This window comes from Mesoplodon mirus (assembly GCF_964341445.2).
Source record: "Mesoplodon mirus genome assembly, chromosome: 3".
NCBI classification, from domain to species: Eukaryota; Metazoa; Chordata; class Mammalia; order Artiodactyla; family Ziphiidae; genus Mesoplodon; species Mesoplodon mirus.
Window position 1 is genome coordinate 125,480,418 of NC_138978.1, and position 17,970 is coordinate 125,498,387.

Below are 17,970 nucleotides of genomic sequence, written 5' to 3' on the forward strand. Positions count from 1 at the left end.
TCTAAATGTTACTACTATCGAGCTAGTCTCCCCAAAGCTGGAGATTATTCAAAATTCCTTCTCATGTATCCTTACATCCAATGATGAATCATGTTCTTTCCACCTAAATAGTCTTGTATCCATTCCTTCCCATCCATATGCATGACATAACTTAAATTTACACTCTCATCATCTTTTCTGAGTGGTTCAATTATCTCTCTGCTAAGCCATACCTCTAGTTTTACCCCTTCCAAATCACCAGCATGATCTTTCTGAAATAAAAAAAAATGATATTTATTTTCCTACTGGAATGTGTGAGTTAGGATGGTTTACGTTGCATATAACAGAAAACTTATCTCAAATTGATTCAATAAGGAAATTCAATAGGGAATCTTGGCTCATGTAACATGAACTTCAGAGGGAAGGCAGACTTCAGTGTTGACTTACTCTGGTGGTTCCAGTACTGTTTCCCTGCAGTTCTCTTATGTCTGCTTTTCCCACTGTGAATTTTGTTCTTCAGGCTGGTTGCAAGGTGACTGCAGCAGTTTTGGTACTCACAATTACAATATGATGTTCATGGAGAGAGAAAAAAACTGCCTCTTCCTTCCTTTCTTAGGAGGGAGAAAACTTTACCCAGAAGCTTCCAGCAAATTCAAATTTCATTAGATCATATTTCATCATGTGTACGACTCCTGAACCTGTCTCTCTGGTTAAGGGAATCCATCCACGGATTGGTTTAGAGATCCTGAACCAACCACTGGCTAGGTGTATGGAATTATTAAAATAGCTTAGAGTATTCATGACCTGCTCCCAGAGACAGGAGTCAATCTTCATGCCATTTGGATGGCACACGATGGAGGTGGTGCAAAGTTGATATTGAGTAGAAAATCATGAGATCATTAGCATAGGTAGGATGCAAATTCCTTAGCCCATCTGACAAGGGCTTTTGAGTTTTGGCCTCTGCATGTCTCTCAGGACTATTTCCCTTCTGCTTTTCTTTGCATACATAAGATCCAGCCATATGGAACTACCCGCACTTCCCCAAAGAGAACATGGTCTTTCAAATGACCCCATTTTTATATATTTATATTTACATTTACATCTATGTCTATATTTATGCCATATATTTTCCACTTCCTGGAATACCAGTCTCCTTTGATTAACTGACAAACATACCTTCAAGATCAAACTTAAATATCTTCTCCCATATGAAACCTTCCTTGATCTCTTGGACAAGTTTGACCAATGACTCCTCTGTGGCTATAACTGTACCTAGTTCACACTTCAAATATTGCTCACCTTTTTTTCCAATTATTTGTTTTCTTTTTCTCCTCAATGAGATCTCCTAAACAAGATTGTGAACTCCTAGAAGGCAGGGTCTATGTCTTCCCTGTTTCTCTCTCTACTGCCTAGCAGAATTCTTAGAACATACTATATACTCATAAATATCTCTTGAATGAATGAAGCTTGCCCTCAACATCACTGTTTCCCCTCACTTTGTAGGCTCCCCTTGCCTAGTTTTCCTAGCCCTGGCCAGGCTATCCAGGGCTGCCTTGCTGGTCCTTAGATCTTGTATTATCACAGTTCAGTATGAGACCTGTACTGGGTATCGCTCCCAGGAGCAGTTATTTCTCTAGTTGGGTAACTCTCCAGGTAAACTAATCCACTTACAAGTGCTAGTGGTAAAGGCCCCCTCCCAGATTTGTGCTTATTTCTTTCACCATGTCCTTCAGTGATAATGTCTCTGCCTCTCTGCCTGCCCTTTGAGTGTCTCTAATGGGCCTTGGTACCAGGCTGGAGGATAAATTTGGACCCATCACTGGACGACTGCGATAGCCTCCTACTATCTTCCTGCTTCTTGTTTTGCCCCTTTTCAGCCTATTCTCAATATACTCATCAAAGTGATCTTTTAAAAGTCTAGTCAGATTCATGTCTTTCTGTTGCTCAAACTTTTGCAAATGGTTTTTCCTTTCACACAGAGTAAACACCAAGGACCCTACAGGGCTACAGAGTCTGCATGACCTGTTCCCCTACGCCTCATCTCTCTGGCCTCATCTCCTACTCTGCCTCATGCTCACTCTGTTCCAGCCACACTGGCCTCCTAATTGCTCCTGAACACACCAGGCATGACTCTGAACCAAAGCCTTTGTACTGGCTCTTCTCATTGCTGGACTGCTCCTTCCTCATTCACATGGATAATTCTCTCACTTCCTCCAAGTCTTTGTTCAAATGTCATCTTCTCAATGAGGCCAACCCTTACTGCTTTCTGTAAAACCGCAGCTTCCTGCATACCACCTCCGTGAACTCTTGGTTCTCCTTACTCTGCTTTTTCTTTTTCATTTTTACCATTACACTTATAGCTTTCACATGTACTATGTAATTTACTAATTTATTTATTAAGTTCATTGTTATTGTCTGAGTGGGGGAAAATGTAAGCTGAATAAAAAGTCAGGATCTTTATTTTGTTCACTGATATATCCCAAGTCCTAGAATAGTGTCTGTTCTATGGGTGTATCATACATGTATGTGGAATGAATGAATGAAAGAATGAATGAGTGGATTATCCAGACACCTTTTTTTTTGACACCTTTTTCACAGTGGTCCTCCTGAGAACAAAGAGGACATGGATTTGCAGAATGCAGTGGTAGAATACAGTTTTTTTTTTGCGGTACGCTGGCCTCTCACTGCTGTGGCCTCTCCCGTTGTGGAGCACAGGCTCCGGATGCGCAGGCTCAGTGGCCATGGCTCACAGGCCCAGCCGCTTTGGGGCATGTGGGATCTTCCTGGACCGGGGCACGAACCCGTGTCCCCTGCATCGGCAGGCGGACTCTCAACCACTGCGCCACCAGGGAAGCCCCTAGAATACATTTTTGATACTCACTAAAAGGAGTTATGTTCGCAGAAAAAGCTCAAAACACAAACCACTCATATCTTATCACCCAAACTCACTAGAAACTTGCAAAATGTATCATTTGAGCAGTGCTACTGTGAAACTCCTTGAATTGAGAATGTTCAGCCAAACCATTCGCATATGTTCTACACCCACTGTATCCATTTCTTCCTCTCTCTTTAACACTTTACAATCCAGCTTCTGTTTCTTTAATAACTGTATTTATGCTGTGCTTATACTCAGTCTGATTCTATGATTTTTTTTTAGCTCCGCAAGGCATCGGCTGAGAACCTCCAGTTTAAGAACTACTTCTCAAAGGTAAGAACTCTATTGTACTACTTTTTTTAAAAATCCCTAACACCTAATACAGGATATTGCACAGAGCAGGTATTCAATAAAAGTTCACTGAATGCATGAGTGGAGTCTCACCCTCTTTCAGTACATTTTCTGCATTATACCACATGAATGATTTTACAACATATTTGATGTGCATGGCTTCAGCATCCTTGAATGACCTCAACTCTAAATACATATGCCTCTGAAACCCAAACTCCTATCAAAATATAGAACTTTACTGGACTTCCCTGGTGGTCCAGTGGCTAAGACTCCATGCTCCCAATGCAGGGGGCCTGGGTTCAATCCCTGGTCAGGGAGTTAGATCTTGCATGCATGCCGCAACTAAAGATCCCGCGTGCCACAACTAAGACCTGGTGCAGCCAAAGAAAGAAATAAATATTTTTTTAAAAATATATAGAACTTAACCATCATCCCTAAGAGTTTACTTGTGTCCCATCTCAGTTAATTCCTGCCCCCATGCCCACCAGAGACAATCACTATTCTGATCTTTTTTTTTAAACTATAGATTAGTTTTGACTGCTCAACAATTTTCTATAAATGGAATCATAAGGTAAGTATGCATTTTTATAAGGTTTTTTTCATTCAGTATAATTTTCCCAATATCTTGTTTAGGATATCTGCAATTATGTTCATGAGTGAGACATAAATTTCCTTTCTTGAACTGTCCTTCTTCTGGTTTTAGTATAAAGATTATTTCTTCTCTCCCCATGTTGGTTTTTCCCTTTTGCCCAACAGCTAATACAATGATTTATACATAGTGAATGAAAAAATAGATAAATAAATGGAGCTATAATAATTTCATAGTTGTTCTGCTCTAGCAAACTCATAGTCCATGTCAAACTCTAAGGCTGTTCATAAAAAGGAACAAAATTGGCTCATTTGTAGAGATGTGGATGGACCTAGAGACTGTTATACAGATTGAAGTAAGTCAGAAAGAGAAAAACAAATATTGTATATTAACATGTATGTGGAATCTAGAAAATGGTACAGATGAACCAGTTTGCAAGGCAGAAATAGAGACACAGATGTAGAGAAAAAACATATGGACACCAAGGAGGGGGGAAAAGGGGGTGGGCTGACTTGGGAGATTGGGATTGACATATATACACTAATATGTATAAAATAGATAACTAATAAGAACCTGCTGTATAGCACAGGGAACTCCACTTCGCTGTACAGTAGAAACTAACACAACATTGTAAAACAACTATACCCCAATTAAAAAAAAAATTCTAAGGCTGTTCAGTTAAGAATGGCAATACCATTAAATTGAACACTGGAAAGTTAGTCTTGACCAGATCCCAATGACAAACTTGTTAATAACAATCAAATTATAATTTTAATAATAATAAACAAAACATTTTTACTATATATTGCAGCTTACACTACTAGTTGCCACACAATATTCATCCATTGGTAACACCTTTAAGGCAGTGGCCACTCTGAAGTGCATTTTAACATTTTAACCAGGACAAAACAGATATTTATTCAGATTAAAAATATCTCCCTCACAAGGAAGAGAAAAATTTTTTTGTAACTCTGTGTGTTGACAAATGTTAACTAGACATTGTGGTGATCATTTCTCAATATATACAAATGTTGAATCATTGCACTGTACATCTGAAACTAATATAATGTTATATGTCAGTTATAATTTTTAAAAAAGAAAGAAAGAAAAGCTCCCATACAGGCCATCACTGCTTGGTAACTTCTGAGACTGTAACTCATCGCACATGGAAAATGTCAGGCAGAAGTCACCAGGGGGTCCTGAAATTTTAGTCCAGTCAATAATCTTGTTCTATAAACCTCATGCAAACATCTATTTGGTGTCCCAGTCCTTCCTGACATCTGTCTTAGGCAAGTCACGCTTCTGTAATGAAATACCATAAACTGGATGGCTTATAAACACCAGGAATTTATTTCTTCCAGTTCTGGAGGCTGCATGTCTGAGATCAGTGTGACAGCATGGTCAGGTTTTGGTGAGAGCCCTCTTCTGGGCTGTAGACTGCCAGGTTCTTGGTGTATCCTCACATGGTGGAGAGCAGAGCACAGGAAGCAAGCTTTTGTGACTCTTATAAGGGCACTAATCTCATGCATGAGGGCTCTATCCTTATGACATCATCTAAACCTAATTATTTCCTAAAGGTCCTGTCTCCTAATACAACACACTGGGGGTTAGGGTTTCAACGTATGAATTTTGGGGAGACACAAGCATTCAGTCCATAACAGCACTCATTCCCTCCCTGTATACCCAAAGCAAAGTGGGTGGTGAATATATGATGGGCAAGCCCACAGATATTTCTTGAGTGTCTATTATTATCAGCTATAAGAAACATTTCCTTCCCTGGCAATTCATGTGAGCATAGATATAAAAGGCTACATAGAATGAATATCAGTGGAATAATATCAGCAAGAGCCCTGCAAAAGATTAAAGAGGGGAGACCCTGACAGGATGGCATCATCAAAGACAGAAAATTTCATGGTGGAGGAGAACTTGGAGCTGAGCCTTTAGAAAGTGTTTAAGCTTTTGTGGTACACAGAAGATTCCAAAGAACACACAGATTACAAAGTGCTTTCATACACAGACCTGTGAGGTAGGTTTCATTACTGTGAAGACCAGTGGCTTCTATCTTGGCTACCTAACTCATGGACTGAAAAAATGGAATGACCTAACACTAGGAACAGAAGAAGATAAGTGGACTGCCAAATGAACTGAGTGTGAAAATATCTTCTTGATCTGGGTGTCACTTACCTGGGTGTTTTCACTTTGTGAAAATTCATTCATCTATATACCCACAACTTGGACATATTTCTATATATGTTATATTTTAATCTATAATTTTGCTTCAAAATACTTCTTCATTTAATTTACATATTGGAAAATCATCTTTACATCTCTAGAAGACTTAAGGGGGTTGGTCGTTCACAAATTGGAATAAATAGGTTTATCATTAGTGTTACTGGAGCCCAGTGTAAGCTAGCTGTGTAACTTAGGGCAAGTTACTTAGCTTCTTAATGCCTCAGTTTCCTCATCTGTAAAATGAAGACAGTAATAGTGTATCCACTTTAAGGGGTGGTCTGAAGATTAAATTAGTTAATGTGTCAATATATAAAGTGTGTAGAGCAATGCATAGCACATATAAGTATTTTAAAGAAAGAAAAATAAAAAGCAGGTGTTCTTGGCTTATTTCACTCTTGTAGTCACAAAAATCTAAATCAGAGTTTACAACTAGGTTCCATGGAAACTTCACACATGGCTTCAGCAAGAAATTGTGATTGAAAACATCATTTTTGTATGTCGGGTGCTGCTCAGTACTAGTGCTTACAGTGAGGGATGGTGACACAACAACCCTACTAGCAATTTCATTAAGAGATCTTTTGGTCCCACTGGTTGGCGCACAGTAGGACCATGTTCATTAAATTGACTTATTCTCGGTTTTCAATATGGTAATTGGTGAGTGCTGACCACATGGAAGGGAGGACTGTAGGCTTGACGATGTCAGCCTCTCTTTTCCAAATTGCCTCCCCCCAACCTCCTCTTATAAGCCACCAAGCCACCAACTGCCTTAAAAGTGTTGAGCAAACTCTACTAGCATAATAGAGAATCACAGGGAAATGTTCATTCTAAAGAAGGAATTTTGGTGTGCCACAACTCAGCTGTTCCCTGCAGCTTTGCTATTGTTGTAAACATTGCAAAATATGGATTATCTGTTGGAAGTAAATTGTATTGTAAAGTTTTCATATTTCTTGTAATTTTCTCATTTAATTATATTTTTATACCCTTCCATTTTATATTATATTAACAGTTATGTTTTACCAACATGACCAATGATCACATGACAATTTTTGAAGATGAGTCATAAGATAAAAGGGTAAGAGTTTAGACCTAGGCCTGTGGAAAGTTTTGCTGAGGTCAGTGACAAAAATTACAGTCATTTGAATAATTTCACTGCACTGGTGCAATAAAGGACATAAAAGAAGTGCATTTTTACAGTAAAGGCTGATTATCAGTGGGTTTTACATAGGCTGGTAATCCAAGTTGTCCTAGACCATTTTGCTAGGCTCATAATGACTCTTAAAAATAGGCCCACTTCTATTCCCCAGAACTTGTGATTGTCACTTTGGAAAAAGGGTCTTTGCAAACATAACTGATGATTTTAAAATGAGGAGATTATCTCGTATTATATGGTGGTCCCTAAATGCAATCACATGTTCTTGTAAGAGGGAGACAAGAAGGAGAGTTGATACAGAGAAGAAGGTGATAAGAAGGCCGAGCAGAGTTAACATACACAGTTTCCAGGGATATCTTTGGGGGCTATTATTCGGTCTACTGCATGTAGTATGAGAAACTGAGAAGTTTCCACTCTCAAACAGTACAACGAATCAACATAGTAATGACAAGTCACATGATACTGAAGAGGTTTTGTGTAAAAAACTGAAGAATGAGAATTTCTTTATCCAGGTTGATGAGTTAACAGGTTTCAGAAATAAATACACTGTAGCACTTGTAAGATTTTTTAATGATATATTTAAGAAAACATTTTCTGCTGCAAAGGGTAGAACAAAACAAGAAAAGGCCAGGAAATATTGTGTCTTTGTGTCTAGAAAAGATAGTTATCTTGGAGGCACTCTATTGGCAAGTATAACTAGTGGTGTGTCCCATCGATGGCTGGTTCCATATGAAGTTTCATTCTTTGTTGTTTAAAAAAAAATGCTGATGTTATCACAGCAGACTGCCTTCTTCAGAGAGGTGCTATTGAAAAACTCTTGGAGATGATACAAAAACTTATGATGATGTTGTTACAAAAATGCTTAACTTTATTAAACAGAGAACTGTTCACTCAAAAATGTTTAAAAGCCTGAGTAAACACCCAGACAAAGAACATGTCTCCTGCTACACACAGATATCTGGTAGCTGGCAAAAGAAGACCTCTCAACAGGGGGCTTGAGCTGAAAGGTGAATTGCAGGACCCCTTTCAAGAAATAGGAGGCCAGATTTTGCTGGGTGTTTTGAAGATGAAGAATGGCTACAGAAACTAGCTTTCTTAGCAGACATTTTTGATCCCATGAGCAAGGTGAATTAGGTCTCTGTAAGGCCCTGAAGAAAATGTATGGACTTAGGTGACAAGATTCTTATATTTAAAAGGAAACTGAGTCTTTGGAAAAATCACATTGTAAAAGGAAATTTCACACTGTTTTCACTGCTGCTTGGGATTAGAAGAAACCAGCGAGTTTCAAGTCTTACTAAAAATGACCTGGAAGTACTAGAGAAAAAACTGAAGAGTTTTTTTACTTTTTTCCAATCCAAATGGATGACTGGGTGAGGAACCATTTTTCCCCCCCTGAATCTTCTGTGCTTGGCTTTGAGAGAAGAGAAAGTACTTTGTGATCCACAATCTGATCACACACAAAAGATGAGATGCACTGTCTGACCCCTAGACAAGTTTTGGATTTTGGCAAAATAAGGGTATCTTGCCATTCATAGAAAAACAATAAACATTTTGCTGCAGTATTCAACTACTTACATGGGTAAGAATGTTTTTTTCTGGTATGCCAAGCATCAAGAGGAGGGACAAAAATGATCTTATTTTATTTTATTTATTTTTTATTAATTTTTATTGGAGTATAGTTGCTTTACAATGTTGTGTTAGTTTCTGCTGTACAGCAAAGTGAATTAGTTATACATATATCCACTCTTTTTTAGATTTCCTTCTCATTTAGGTCACTGCAAATCAAAAAATGATCTCATTTCATTAAAAAATGAAATCCATTCATGCTTATCTCAAGTTCAACTGAGAATTAAATATTTGTTTAGCAAAAAAAAATCTAGCACAGATTAGACATTAAAGAAATAAAAATTTGAAACTAACACAAAGCACAATGTTGTAAATCAACTACAATTTAAACATTTTTTTTTAAAAAGGAAAATTTTTTCTGCATTTGTGGTTTCAAAAATAAAACTTTCATATAAAAAAAAACCAATCATGTATATAATAATTTTGTTACAGCTACATTTGTGTTTGAGGCAGATCATGGCACTCGGTAAGAAAATATTTTTAAATTCTTGTGTAAATTTGTATCTTAAACTAGATTTTTATTCAGATTGTTTGGCTTATGATTTTAATAGCTTAACTATTCAATAAGTGTTAATAAAATGTCATGTTGTAGATGATGTTAATTAAAATAAATATATAGCTTTTATTTAAACTAAATCAACCAAGCCTACCTTTAGAAAAATTGTCTCATTTTGGCTTAAGTCAGTTATTCAACAAAAATTCATTGCCTGCTTATGAATTTTTAAAAATTATGAAAAGAAAAGAAAGATTGATTTCAAAAAAGATAAGCTAAGCTTAACTCCCTATTTTTTTCAAGGAAGTTTGGCTAAAAAGTAATTTTTAGTTTTAAATAGGTGGGAAACTACTCTTCCCCAGGAAATATTCCACAGAGTACACCTCATTAGCATCTCACACAGTAGGAATTTATTATAAGACTTTTAGGCCAAGTTGGGTTAGGAAAAAAAAAAAGTCAAAGGCATTTAAACAAAGGAAAAACTTTGGAAATTTAGGGAAGTTTTCTCTATCTACACTAATGACTTTCAGTGGAGTTGTGATCCTTTGTGGGGAGGGAGAACCACACAAAAAATACAGTAGTAATTGGACCAAAATAAGTAGGTCTGCAGGAAAACATCATTCTCTTCTAAACAGAGCATTGACCATTATTATCTACACCTTCCTGATGGCGTAAGCCAGAGATTTAATAATTTCTCAGTAGGGCTTCCTTGAGACTTGAAAATTATTTCCGGGATTTCTCCAGGGTAAGAAGACTGAGAAAGGCTGGTCTCAACAGTCAGCTGGCCTCCTCCCCCTCATCTCATGTATTAGTCAGGATCTAGTTAGGGGTCAGACACCACACTAGTAATTTGAGCAGAGAAAATTTAACATAAAGAATTATTAAGTAGTAAAAGGCAGTTAACTAAAAGGGGGAAAAGAGGACACTAAAGAACACAAGAATAGAAAATACAGGAAGCAGCTACCACCTCCAGGGTTAAGGGAAGGAATGCCCAAAGAGGAAACAAAGACTTTGGAAGAGGGTACCCACCATACAAGGTTGAGGTTCAGATCCTGTTGGAGAGAGCAAGGCCACAGCTTACCTGTAGGGCAACAGAGAAATTCGCTGGGCAAACTCACTGGAGGGTGCATTCTGTCCGGCCTCTCTCATGTCACTTGCAGCCACACTGGAGGAGGAAAACAAAGCGCCCCAGAAGCAGGGAGAGAAGCCCCATTCTCTGGCAGGGTCCCTCCAAGTGCCCTCTGTTATTAACAGAGACAGCTGGCAATGGAGAAATGTTCACAGGGTCCTGCTCCAGTGTCCCAAAGCAGGTCAAAGAAGGATGGATTTGAATCAGAGGCAAGAAATTGGTAACTGGCACATCTCACTGTATCTTCACATACCTTGCTAAACAAGACATTGTCTCCCAAGTGTACTACTTAGTACGTTCTATTTCTGTTAACAGAGCATGGAGAATATTTCTAAGCATATATCATCACATAATTATATCTTCATAAATTTTCTAGCTGAATAAATTGAATGTAGTTATTCCTTAACCGAATACATTTCCCATCCTCCTAATATATTTCTATTCTGATCAGTGAAAACCATCAGATATTAAGTAGTTTGTTCTTTTCACAGATAGTTTAAGTTGAAGGCTTTATGGAAGTGTTATTTTCAAGCTTTTAAAGCCATAAGATTTTGCAAATGATACAGCTACAACAGCTTAAAATTTTCACTTTCATCTTTACTCTCAAGTAATAAGATAATACTTTTAATACCTGATGACTTGAGATTTTTGTGTGTGTGAAATAAAAGAGCTAGGGAGCACTAACTTCCAAAAGAATCGTGCCTAGTCTACACTGAACATTAGTGCTCTACAATGCGCCACTATTCAATAGTTTCACCAAGGGGTTTCTCGTGAAGCCCTACCTGAACTTACTAATTTGTAACTCACATGGCTCTCCCATTTTTATATTATATTTGCTTTTCATATCTGATTTAGTAGAATATTTCTCTCATGCCCTTTTTGATATCCATTATCTTTTGCCTAATTTATGTGTAGGTGTGTTATACCATTAGTTTCCGATACCACATGTGTAAAATAAACACACACACAGAAAGTATCTTCCCTTAGGCTTGCAAAATTCTTTATACAGAAGACTAATACAGAAAATCTTTATGGTCTATTAAAAAAAGAGTAAAATTTACATGTAAAAATCGTATGTCTAAAAATTTAAGTTGTTTTGATATAAAAGTAAGAATTTATAGAAAGTTGCCTGCTTTAATAGTGTCTGTTTCAGAATCAGCAGTTTTTCTGATTTTTTAAATTCACTAAAATCATTTGTCATTGAATTTTGTCTAGAGCCTTGGTAGTAACAACAATCAGAAGACTACAAAAAATCCTTGTTTTTGGTAAAGGTGTGGAAAGTGGCTATTGCCACCAAGTAGCAACTAATGAAGATTTTATGTCTTGGGAGAAAATTTTTGGAGAATGTAGTTTTCTGACAGGGCCAACGTGGCAGGTTAAAATCATACTAGTGGCATTAAAAACAGGATAGTTTTAAGGGTAATATCTTAGGTTCATGATCACTTGGGGAGGGGAGAGGATTGGAGGGATCAAGTATACCCATTCAATAAACACACTGGCTAAATTTCAAAGAAAACAGCTCAAGATGGGGCTCAAAGATAAAAAAGAAGTTTTCCCACTGAACCAGTTTAATTTCCTGCCTGCTACACCATCTACGTCTCTGACTCTCATCCTTATTCACTGGGTCTGCTGAGGGGGTCCTAGTAATGGTCCTACCACCATTCTAGAAAATAGAACAGATGAGATCATAGCACCATCTGTAGGTCCCAACAAGGAAGACAGTTTTAGAATGCTTCAATCTGATTCTCCCAGGCATTTTAGGGGTCAACGTGGTAAATAATTCGAAATCCAGAGAAGCATAACTAACAACTATTGCGTGCTTATTCTGTGGCAACCACTATGCTAAGCTCTTTAAACACAGTATTTCTTTTAGTTGCCATAGTAACCCAATGAAGTTTTAATGTTGAAGAACTGGAAGTTTAGTTAGGAGAAGTCACTTGACCAAGATCACACACATGATGGCAAAGTGGTGAATCCAGGGTTAGAAGCCAGACAGTACAACTCCAAAGCCTAGGCTTTCAACCATCACCCTGGATATCTTAATATGTCATCTACAAAGAAATGGTATTACCTATCAGTTCTGCTGAGGCCTGCTAAATGCTTGCAGGGCAGAGATTTTAGATGATGATTACTGAATATATTAGAGACACTTTCTTCTTGAGAAATTTCATTTGCTAATTTATGGACTTTTCTCTTTAAGAATTTGCTAACCCCGCACTTCCCCCAAACCCACATCCTCCAACTAGAAAAGTTTAGTGCCTTTACCTTTCTGAGTTTTTAAGGTAGGCTCTGTTAACGCCCTATGTAATGGGCTGAGGGTCAGAGCTTGGAATTGCCCTGCTACCATGTGGAGAGAGGTTGAACGCTTTAGTAAGAGAGGAGCAAGATCTGGTTTAGGGAAAAGGAAAACGTTCTCCTCATCCTTCACTCATCCTTATCACAATTAAGGATTGTTGCTGTTCCTCATTAGGCTTGGGATGGGTGTAGGTAGAATACAAACTTATCTTTTTCCACTGGACACCAAATAGGTTCTTTGTCAAAATCTCATCAATTTGTTCTATATTATAATACAGATCCAGGGCTTCCCTGGTGGCGCAGTGGTTGAGGGTCCGCCTGCCAGTGCAGGTGACACGGGTTCGAGCCCTGGTCCAGGAAGATCCCACATGCCATGGAGCAGCTGAGCCCATGCACCGCGGCTGCTGAGCCTGCGCTCTGGAGTCTGCGAGCCACAACTGCTGAGCCTGCATGCCACAACTGCTGAGGCCCACGCACCTGGAGCCCATGCTCTGCAACAAGAGAGGCCACCGCAGTGAGAAGGGGGCCCGCGCGTGGCAGCGGGGACACAACACAGCCAAAAATAAATAAAATAAAACAAGTAAATAAATAAAGGAGAAGAAAAAAAAAGAAAGAAAATGCATTGTATTAAAAAAAAAATACAGGGCTTCCCCGGTGGCACAGTCCACCGGTTTGAGAGTCCGCCTGCCGATGCAGGGGACACAGGTTCGTGCCCCGGTCCGGGAGGATCCCACATGCCACGGAGCGGCTGGGCCCGTGAGCCATGGCCGCTGAGCCTGCGCGCCCAGAGCCTGTGCTCTGCAACGGGAGAGGCCACAACAGTGAGAGGCCCGCGTACCGCAAAAAAAAAAAAAAAAAAAAAACAGATCCAGCGCAACCAAAACAACAACAACAACAACAAACCCCAAACTTCAAACTGTTAACTCTCACTCTGCATCCATTTCTCTCCGAAAGAATAAATATGATATAAAAATGTATTAAAAGATATAACATTAAAATATATAGTACCCATATATGAGCATAGCAAGGATCAGTAGCTTAATATCACACATGAACCCATGAAACAAAAAGAGTTTAATGAAATTTGCTCAGGCTGTAAGAACCAGAATAATAATTCATAAGCAGTGTCTTAAAATTTCAGAGGAAAACTGTTAGTACTTGAAGCAATAATAATGCAGCTCAGTGCAAATTAGTAATTAAGGAAGTTTGTTATATTAAGTAAAATAGTGACAAGTGGTGATTCATATCTCTCTTTTGTGATTTTCATTATTTCAGGATCAGGAATAAAAACACAACACTTTTGAATCTAGAGACAATTCTTAATTTTATATAAATGTTTATGCAATTTCTGGATTATCAAGGCCTTTGATTTTCCTTGGTTTGGCTGACTATCTTTTCACTGTTTATTAACACTCCCACCAGAAGGTGGAGAACAGAGCAGAGAGGCTGAGAAGTCCACATCACCTGAACGTCACTGTCTGCAAAAGTGGCTTTTGTAAGAGCTGGACCTGGGAGAGAAAGGAAAGGAAGAGAGTGAAATGAATGGCCTGAGAGTGTTGAGAAGAGACTGTAGGAGGACAAGAGTGGGAGCAGAAAGACCAGTTAGGAGGTTATTTCAATAATCTAGGCAAGAGGTGATGGAGGCTTAGACCAGGCTGGTAGCTGGGAGATGGTTAAAAAAAAAAAAGTGGTTGAGTATATTTTGAAGATAGTAGAAAGATAAGAGTCAAAGAATGAGGCCAGGGTTTGGGGGCTGACTGGGGAGAAAGATCAGGAGTATAGTTTTAAATATATTAAGCTTGAGATATTAATAAAGTGTTGACTTGGCATAACCCAGTCAAAATTTTCAGGACAAATAGTTGCTGGGGCCAGTTGCCAAGAGTGACATTGAGGCATACCCCTTCCCCTTACCTAGCCTTTTCCTCAATAGTGTATACAGTGCAGAACTGCCTGCTAAATATTATCTAAAAGCCAGTTTCAAATCAAGAGATAGTGTATCAAGAAATCAAGATCTATCTTGAAGATAGATAAACGCTCTGCCCTCCATATTCACGGTTTCACGTTCACGATTTTCAGTCTTCTCTGGGGTTGGTAGAATCTGCGGATGTGGAACCCATGGATACAGGAGGTCCTCTGGGCTACAGGATTTTATATAAGGGACTTGAGCATCCATGAATTTGGTATCAGCCAGGGTCTTAGAACCAATTCCTCCACCCCCAGTGGATACCGAGGGACATCTATATACCACTCCATTTAAATCGACCCTCCTTTTCAATACACTTCTCATTGAAGTTATTTTCTCTTCCAGCTTTGACTTCTTTTCCCTTCCCTCTTGGGATGATGATACCATACCACCTTAATGGTAAAGCTTGGGGTCATCAGCATCATATCACTTTCCCACAATCATTATCTTAACTTTCTCCAATCTCAAATAATGAACTTTTCCTTAAGCTCTAAGCATAATTCTTCACTTGTGCTTTTTTTTTTCCTCATTAAACTTGTCTGTCTCCCTCGCCAGATTCTGAGTTCTTTGTCCAGGGAATTATAATAGTTCTTTATAAATTTTTATTGAAGTCAGGAATAAATGAATAAATGGTTTCAAGCTATCAGGCTTTTCTACCTTTCTGGATTTGGGCCCCACAGTCCTCTCTCTAGAATATTCTATCTCTCTTGATGTAAAGGCCAAGACTAGACTGATTTTCATTAATGCTTGAGTAATAAGTGTTTCTACTATTTAGACCCACCTATATTATTAATCACCCATTTTTCATACAACAGTTGGTTGGAGACTTACATGATCTTCTGTTTGTGACTTCTTAACTTCTGCTGCCTTCATCTCTATAGGAAAATAATAATAATACCATGTTTTATAGCTTTCAAACTCTTTTCAAGCATAGTACCTTGTTCTATCCTGACAGGAATGAGAGTTGAAAAAGGCATACCTCACCACAGGCATATCTGAGTTGATTTCTCTCCTTTTATATCCCTTCAATTTATTCTTTTGGACTTTTGATCCCAAAGTAGTTTGAAGAAAAAGCCATCCCTGTTATGTTTTGACATGCTTCCTTTGAGAAGATAACTTCAAAGGGTAATATAGAGTTCTAGATAGGAAACAATAATTTTGTACAGTTTCTATAAAGAGCTATTATTTATCAAAGATCCCTCATGATGTAACAGCTCACAGTAAGTGCTCTATAAAGTTTAGTTTCCATATTTTCTCAAAACAATCTCTCCCTTTTGATCACAGGTTAGTATTTTTCTCCCCAAGTCACTCTACCTCTCCTTGGGCTCTGCTGCTGCAGCTCCAGGGTCAATGGACCTGCCTAGCTCTCTTGTGCCATTTGGCCAAGGACAGTGATCCTAGTGATCCTGGGATTAGACCTGGTGGGTGAATCAGTTGTCCCTCTCAGCTACCTGTTTTACAACCTGGAGAAAAAAAGCCTCCCTATCTCTGTTTTCCTCTGAGTTTGGGAGACTATTTCTGCAGTGCTTTGTGACATGGCTCTAGGGCCTCAGAGGCTGTAATTTCTCCATTGTAACAGAGGGAACCAATGCACCCTCTAAATTTAAGTTCATCCCAGATCTCTTGAGTCAACAGTAGCCTCTAGTCCATTAAGATTTCAAATTCAAATATTTGGAGGTGATGGAATTCCCTGTCATATCTGGCTCACACTGACTTTCCCGAAAATGCCTGCAAGAGGCATCCTGTACCACATTATCCTCCTCCATCTGAAGGGCAGTAAACTTGAACAGGAAAAGAAGTGTGATTCAGGTCCCTCAGATACCACAAGGGGACAGAATACCTGGAGGAGATATTTAGTAGTGTCAAGAAACATAGTTAGTTATCTGTAACATCTTTGCAGTCCACTGAGGAGGAGTCATGATGAGATGATGAGAAGGTTCTATTTTGTTCTAGTGGGCACTCTAAGTCTAAGCATAGGTAAGTGAAAAGAGCAAACCTTACTGAGAGCCCACTGTGTGTCAGGTACTTCATAAGATAATCTACATTTGTTGTTTTATTTAATTATAACAAAGCAGATATTTTGTCCCATTTTAAAATTAGCCAAGGAAACAAGGTCTAAGAGAGTTTGGCTAGTTTACTCAGGGACACATAGACAGTAAGTGGTAGATTGAAATCAGGTCTGACTCTGAAGCCAGGGCTTGGTCTCTAGACCTATAGAAAAAGGACCAGTCAGAGGGCCTGGCTCAGCCTCCTTCTAAAGCTGCTTGTGACATTGACGAGGATGTGGGAATTGAAAAGGTGGGAAATGTCACGACAGACCACCAATTGGTCCACTTACTTCAGGGTGTAGAACAAGGAAATGAGAACAGTCTCTTGAAATACCAGGAAGAAATGGGTTCTATTATATGAATCCTCAAGTGGCCAAAGTTTATGATAATCATTGTGCCTTAGTCAGTTCAAGCTGCTATAACAAATAACCACAGACTGGGTGGCTTAAACAACAATTTATTTCTTATGATTCTGGGGGCTGGAAGTCTGAGATCAGGGTGCCAGCATAGTCAGGTTCTTAGTGAAGGCCCTCTTCATGGTTTATAAACTGCCAAATTCTTGTTGTACCCTCACACAATGGAGAGCAGAAAGAAAAAGCAAGCTCTCTTGTATCTCTTCTTATGAGGGCACTAATCCTATCATGAGGGTTCCACCCTCATGACCTAATTACCTCTCAAAGTCCTTATCTCCAAATACTATCACACTGATGATTGGGGTTTCAATATATGAATTTGGGGGCACACAGACATTCAATCTATAGCACACTGCAAAGAGATATTGTTCAGGAGAGAAGAAAGAACAGGTTAGAGAGGGACAGTAGATTCCTTACAGTTAGAGCCTGCAATTCCAAGTGAGCCTCTGGTATTTCCTGGCGTGTACCAGCCACGTGGAAAGAAAAGAATCTAATCAGAAAGACAATAGGAGTAAGGAAAGTAAAGGGAAAAAGGAAATCTACAAGGTGATCTTGCAAGAAAATTTACAGAAGAGAAAATTAAAATATCTAATAAAAGTATGAAGAAGGTGTACACTACTAATAATAACAAAAAATAAAAACTATATCAAAATATCATTTATTACTTATAAAATTAAAAAGAAAAAATTTTAATCATAATACTTTATAATGAGATGGGTATGGTAAGTCACACACTCTGACTGCTAATTAGAGCATAAATGTATACAACTAGTCTACAAAGCAATTTTTCAACAATGTTAAATTTTGCAGACATTAATTTATTCCTT